The sequence below is a fragment of the Polyodon spathula genome, chromosome 31 (assembly GCF_017654505.1).
Source record: "Polyodon spathula isolate WHYD16114869_AA chromosome 31, ASM1765450v1, whole genome shotgun sequence".
Lineage (NCBI taxonomy): Eukaryota > Metazoa > Chordata > Actinopteri > Acipenseriformes > Polyodontidae > Polyodon > Polyodon spathula.
In genome coordinates this window covers 389,437-396,328 of record NC_054564.1, presented here as the reverse complement: position 1 = coordinate 396,328, position 6,892 = coordinate 389,437, and the positions used below count along the sequence as shown (strand labels likewise).

Here is a 6,892-nt window from a genome sequence, read left to right as displayed (position 1 = left end):
TTAGCTGTATAGTCCAGTCACAGTGAGCAGGGTTAGCTGTATAGTCCAGTCACAGTGAGCAGGGTTAGCTGTATAGTCCAGTCACAGTGAGCAGGGTTAGCTGTATAGTCCAGTCACAGTGAGCAGGGTTAGCTGTATAGTAGCCCAGTCACAGTGAGCAGGGTTAGCTGTATAGTCCCAGTCACAGTGAGCAGGGTTAGCTGTATAGTCCAGTCACAGTGAGCAGGGTTAGCTGTATAGTCCAGTCACAGTGAGCAGGGTTAGCTGTATAGTCCAGTCACAGTGAGCAGGGTTAGCTGTATAGTCCAGTCACAGTGAGCAGGGTTAGCTGTATAGTCCAGTCACAGTGAGCAGGGTTAGCTGTATAGTCCAGTCACAGTGAGCAGGGTTAGCTGTATAGTCCAGCAGTCACAGTGAGCAGGGTTAGCTGTATAGTCCAGTCACAGTGAGCAGGGTTAGCTGTATAGTCCAGTCACAGTGAGCAGGGTTAGCTGTATAGTCCAGTCACAGTGAGCAGGGTTAGCTGTATAGTCCAGTCACAGTGAGCAGGGTTAGCTGTATAGTCCAGCAGTCACAGTGAGCAGGGTTAGCTGTATAGTCCAGTCACAGTGAGCAGGGTTAGCTGTATAGTCCAGTCACAGTGAGCAGGGTTAGCTGTATAGTCCAGTCACAGTGAGCAGGGTTAGCTGTATAGTCCAGTCACAGTGAGCAGGGTTAGCTGTATAGTCCAGTCACAGTGAGCAGGGTGAGCTGTATAGTCCAGTCACAGTGAGCAGGGTTAGCTGTATAGTCCAGTCACAGTGAGCAGGGTTAGCTGTATAGTCCAGTCACAGTGAGCAGGGTTAGCTGTATAGTCCAGTAGTGAGCAGTGAGCCAGTCAGTCTCAGTGAGCAGGGTGAGCTGTATAGTCCAGTCACAGTGAGCAGGGTTAGCTGTATAGTCCAGTCACAGTGAGCAGGGTTAGCTGTATAGTCCAGTCACAGTGAGCAGGGTTAGCTGTATAGTCCAGTCACAGTGAGCAGGGTTAGCTGTATAGTCCAGTCACAGTGAGCAGGGTTAGCTGTATAGTCCAGTCACAGTGAGCAGGGTTAGCTGTATAGTCCAGTCACAGTGAGCAGGGTTAGCTGTATAGTCCAGTCACAGTGAGCAGGGTTAGCTGTATAGTCCAGTCACAGTGAGCAGGGTTAGCTGTATAGTCCAGTCACAGTGAGCAGGGTTAGCTGTATAGTCCAGTCACAGTGAGCAGGGTTAGCTGTATAGTCCAGTCACAGTGAGCAGGGTGAGCTGTATAGTCCAGTCACAGTGAGCAGGGTTAGCTGTATAGTCCAGTCACAGTGAGCAGGGTTAGCTGTATAGTCCAGTCACAGTGAGCAGGGTTAGCTGTATAGTCCAGTCACAGTGAGCAGGGTTAGCTGTATAGTCCAGTCACAGTGAGCAGGGTTAGCTGTATAGTCCAGTCACAGTGAGCAGGGTTAGCTGTATAGTCCAGTCACAGTGAGCAGGGTTAGCTGTATAGTCCAGTCACAGTGAGCAGGGTTAGCTGTATAGTCCAGCAGTCACAGTGAGCAGGGTTAGCTGTATAGTCCAGTCACAGTGAGCAGGGTTAGCTGTATAGTCCAGTCACAGTGAGCAGGGTTAGCTGTATAGTCCAGTCACAGTGAGCAGGGTTAGCTGTATAGTCCAGTCACAGTGAGCAGGGTTAGCTGTATAGTCCAGCAGTCACAGTGAGCAGGGTTAGCTGTATAGTCCAGTCACAGTGAGCAGGGTTAGCTGTATAGTCCAGTCACAGTGAGCAGGGTTAGCTGTATAGTCCAGTCACAGTGAGCAGGGTTAGCTGTATAGTCCAGTCACAGTGAGCAGGGTTAGCTGTATAGTCCAGTCACAGTGAGCAGGGTTAGCTGTATAGTCCAGTCACAGTGAGCAGGGTTAGCTGTATAGTCCAGTCACAGTGAGCAGGGTTAGCTGTATAGTCCAGTCACAGTGAGCAGGGTTAGCTGTATAGTCCAGTCACAGTGAGCAGGGTTAGCTGTATAGTCCAGTCACAGTGAGCAGGGTTAGCTGTATAGTCCAGTCACAGTGAGCAGGGTTAGCTGTATAGTCCAGTCACAGTGAGCAGGGTTAGCTGTATAGTCCAGTCACAGTGAGCAGGGTTAGCTGTATAGTCCAGTCACAGTGAGCAGGGTTAGCTGTATAGTCCAGTCTCAGTGAGCAGGGTTAGCTGTATAGTCCAGTCACAGTGAGCAGGGTTAGCTGTATAGTCCAGTCACAGTGAGCAGGGTTAGCTGTATAGTCCAGTCACAGTGAGCAGGGTTAGCTGTATAGTCCAGTCACAGTGAGCAGGGTTAGCTGTATAGTCCAGTCACAGTGAGCAGGGTTAGCTGTATAGTCCAGTCACAGTGAGCAGGGTTAGCTGTATAGTCCAGTCACAGTGAGCAGGGTTAGCTGTATAGTCCAGTCACAGTGAGCAGGGTTAGCTGTATAGTCCAGTCACAGTGAGCAGGGTTAGCTGTATAGTCCAGTCACAGTGAGCAGGGTTAGCTGTATAGTCCAGTCACAGTGAGCAGGGTTAGCTGTATAGTCCAGTCACAGTGAGCAGGGTTAGCTGTATAGTCCAGTCACAGTGAGCAGGGTTAGCTGTATAGTTCCAGCAGTCAGTGAGCAGGGGGGTTAGTTGTATAGTCCAGTCACAGTGAGCAGGGTTAGCTGTATAGTCCAGTCACAGTGAGCAGGGTTAGCTGTATAGTCCAGTCACAGTGAGCAGGGTTAGCTGTATAGTCCAGTCACAGTGAGCAGGGTTAGCTGTATAGTCCAGTCACAGTGAGCAGGGTTAGCTGTATAGTCCAGTCTCAGTGAGCAGGGTTAGCTGTATAGTCCCAGTCACAGTGAGCAGGGTTAGCTGTATAGTCCAGTCACAGTGAGCAGGGTTAGCTGTATAGTCCAGTCACAGTGAGCAGGGTTAGCTGTATAGTCCCAGTCACAGTGAGCAGGGTTAGCTGTATAGTCCCAGTCACAGTGAGCAGGGTTAGCTGTATAGTCCAGTCACAGTGAGCAGGGTTAGCTGTATAGTCCAGTCACAGTGAGCAGGGTTAGCTGTATAGTCCAGTCACAGTGAGCAGGGTTAGCTGTATAGTCCAGTCACAGTGAGCAGGGTTAGCTGTATAGTCCAGTCACAGTGAGCAGGGTTAGCTGTATAGTCCAGTCACAGTGAGCAGGGTTAGCTGTATAGTCCAGTCACAGTGAGCAGGGTTAGCTGTATAGTCCAGTCACAGTGAGCAGGGTTAGCTGTATAGTCCAGTCACAGTGAGCAGGGTTAGCTGTATAGTCCAGTCACAGTGAGCAGGGTTAGCTGTATAGTCCAGTCACAGTGAGCAGGGTTAGCTGTATAGTCCCAGTCACAGTGAGCAGGGTTAGCTGTATAGTCCAGTCACAGTGAGCAGGGTTAGCTGTATAGTCCAGTCACAGTGAGCAGGGTGAGCTGTATAGTCCAGTCACAGTGAGCAGGGTTAGCTGTATAGTCCAGTCACAGTGAGCAGGGTTAGCTGTATAGTCCAGTCACAGTGAGCAGGATTAGCTGTATAGTCCAGTCACAGTGAGCAGGATTAGCTGTATAGTCCAGTCACAGTGAGCAGGGTGAGCTGTATAGTCCAGTCACAGTGAGCAGGGTTAGCTTCCTCTTCCAGCACAACTTCCTCATTTTACCTTATGGATAATTTATTTATTTAGCTCCACATTAGTTGTTTTAATTAATTAACTAATTAATTTTGGTAGTTGAAACGGTAATTTATAGCAGACGCTTTTTGAGAATGTGGTCGAAATAAATAACCTACTGAAATATATAATACTGTATAATTCAAAGAGGAGAGGGGCGGTTTCTTTTTTTTTCTGACTGGTATTATATTATTGTGTATACATGTAAACATAACTTGCTGACTGTGTGTGTGTGAGACCCTGAGCAAGTCACTGAACCTCCTTGTGTGTGTGTGACCCTGAGCAAGTCACTGAACCTCCTTGTGTGTGTGTGTGTGTGAGACCCTGAGCAAGTCACTGAACCTCCTTGTTGAACCTGTGTGGTGTGTGTGTGACCCTGAGCAAGTACGACACTGAACTCCACACGCTGTGTGGTGTGTTGTGAGAAGTCCTGTGACCTCTGTTTGTGGTGTGTGACCCACTCACTGAAACCTCCTTTTGTGTTGTGTGGTGGACCCTGACCAAGTCACTGAACCCTCCCTGTGTCCTTGTGTGTGTGTGGTGTGACCCTGAGCAAGTCACCGAACCTCCTTGTGTGTGTGTGACATGATCCTGAGTCACTGGACCTTCCTTGTTGTGTGTGGTGTGAGAACCCAGAGTCACCGAACCTCCTTCTGTGTGTTGTGTGTGAGCACATCCATCACTGAAAACCTTGGACTTGTGGTGTCATTGTGTTGAGACCCTGAGCAAGTCACTGAACCTCCTTTGTGTTGTGTTGTTTGACCCTGAAGCAATCACCTACGGGAACCCCTTGTGTGGTAGTTGTGAGACCCTGAGCAAGTTCACTGACCTCCTTGTTTGTGTTTGTGACCCTAGAAGTCCCACGTGAACCTCCTTGGTGGTGGGTGGATGGACCCTGGTCAGTCCATGAACCTCCTTGTGTGTGTGTGTGAGACCCTGAGCAAGTCACTGTGACTCGTGTGAGCCTGTGTAGGGTGTGAGAAGTGTTGAGCACCCTCACTGTGAACCTCCTTGTGTTTGTGTGTGAGACCCCTGAGACAGTCCATTGAACCTATGGTGTGTGACCCTCATTGAACCTCCTTGTGTCTCATCAATATCAGGGTCTAGTGCTGCATATTATAAAGACATTTCAGAGGGCTGGATCTCATCAATATCAGGGTCTAGCGCTGTATATTATAAAGACATTTCAGAGGGCTGTGTCTCATCAATATCAGGGTCTAGCGCTGTATATTATAAAGACATTTCAGAGGGCTGTGTCTCATCAATATCAGGGTCTAGCGCTGTATATTATAAAGACATTTCAGAGGGCTGTGTCTCATCAATATCAGGGTCTAGCGCTGTATATTATAAAGACATTTCAGAGGGCTGGATCTCATCAATATCAGGGTCTAGCGCTGTATATTATAAAGACATTTCAGATCACATTATAAACCAGACAGGCTTTAGCAGAAGTACATATAAAAACAGGAGTGGTGTTTATTGAAGTATGGAGGGAGAAATGAGCCAAAAAAAACTACAGGAAAATCAATCAAGAAATCAATCAATAAATAAATAAATATATAAACCTGTGCAATTTCACAGAGAAGACGGGTCACATGAGGAGGACCATGGAGGACTGCAACAACTCATTCAGACACAATGACTTAACACTGCAAGCAATACCACTACTACTAATAATAATAATAACAACAACAACAGCACAGCCGCTCTGAGTAGTGGAATACACGCTGTACCAGACTGCAAACCAAGACAGAAAGTGCTCTCTATATAAACACACACACGCGTGTCCGTTTGTAACAGTCCTTCCTCGTCTCCAGACAGGCGCTGAATCCCATGGCACGTCTGTTGCGTGTTCGGGGGGGCGGCTGGGGTCTTTATCGGGGTCTGCGCAGGGTGGCGGGTGCCGGGTCGCTTCCTGCTTTAAGAATCCCATTCCTTTTTTAAAATGAATTCTCCAGTGGAAGTTGATGTTTTTAGAGGTCGTGGTAACTGGCGATCGCGCAGCTGCTTTCATTTGAAACCGATTTTAAAAATCGACTGACAAACAAACAGACAGACAGGCAGACAGGCAGACAGGCAGCGAGCTCCAGAGAGTCACGAGTCGCCGCTGTTGTGTGAAGCTTGCCGATTGCAATCTTTGAACAATGATGTGCTGGAATTGATTAAAAGGTTAAGGAAATGGGAATTGATTTTAAAAAGGAATTGGGGGGGGGGGGGGCATACACACACACAGAGGCAGCAGTGAGGCAGGCACAAGTGGTTTAAAATAACAAATACAATCATTTACAAACCCTCTTCCTTGCTCTTAGCTTAAAATCCAAGCCTCCAGTGCATAGCAGCAGCAACATACAGATCTACAATTCACACAGACAGTGTCCATCTGATACATTTTACTGTGAAGGAGGACAGGGTTACACTGAGGCACGTAAACCTGGTATTAAAACAAGACACACACACACACACACAATACTAACAAACACATACAAGAGACTGTGCCGTCACACACAATACTAACATAAATAAATATATACATACAAGAATGGTATGGATGGTACAGCTCGGTGTTCGTGCTTCTCGGTTCATTTGTATCCAGACTGATTCTCCCCTCTTCCCTCTGCCCTCTCCTCTCTCCTCTCAACAGATTCTACGTTTGATCTCAGTAAGGCAGAGAAGCAGACTTGTCCTCTGGATTCAATCTCAGATTTATGGCGCAGCTGTATTTAAACAGGGCCTCCTGTCTATAGCGCCGCTGTATTTAAACAGGGCCTCCTGTCTATAGCGCCGCTGTATTTAAACAGGACCTCCTGTCTATAGCGCCGCTGTATTTAAACAGGACCTCCTGTCTATAGCGCCGCTGTATTTAAACAGGACCTCCTGTCTATAGTGAACACTCCTCAAAAATCCCGATAGGACTGTATCAAGAAGCACAAACACAGCGACTCTGAGCTCAACTTGCAGTTCAGCCCCCCAGTCAAACCTTCCTGCTGTCTCTCACTGCCCTTGCTATTACCCCCTCACTCCCCTCCCCTCTCTCCCAGCCTCTCTCTACTCCCTCACTCCCCTCCCCTCTCTCCCAGCCTGACTTTGCCCCCTCACTCCCCTCCCGTCTCCTCTCTCCCAGCCTCTCTACTCCCTCACTCCCCCCCGCCCTCCCTCTCCCCCCTCTCTCCCCTCACTCCCCTCT

The 6,892-nt window shown here is 48.4% G+C and overlaps 1 long non-coding RNA gene across 1 annotated transcript; it reads right to left on the bottom strand.

The window, feature by feature from the left end:
- Positions 1 to 5,166: 5,166 nt before the first annotated feature.
- On the bottom strand, positions 5,167 to 6,748 carry LOC121303117. Its single transcript, XR_005947751.1, has 2 exons — positions 6,580 to 6,748; positions 5,167 to 6,544 (listed from the first exon to the last, which is right to left on the bottom strand). It is a non-coding gene; the product is annotated as an uncharacterized LOC121303117 (long non-coding RNA).
- Between the last annotated feature and the right edge of the window lie 144 nt (positions 6,749 to 6,892).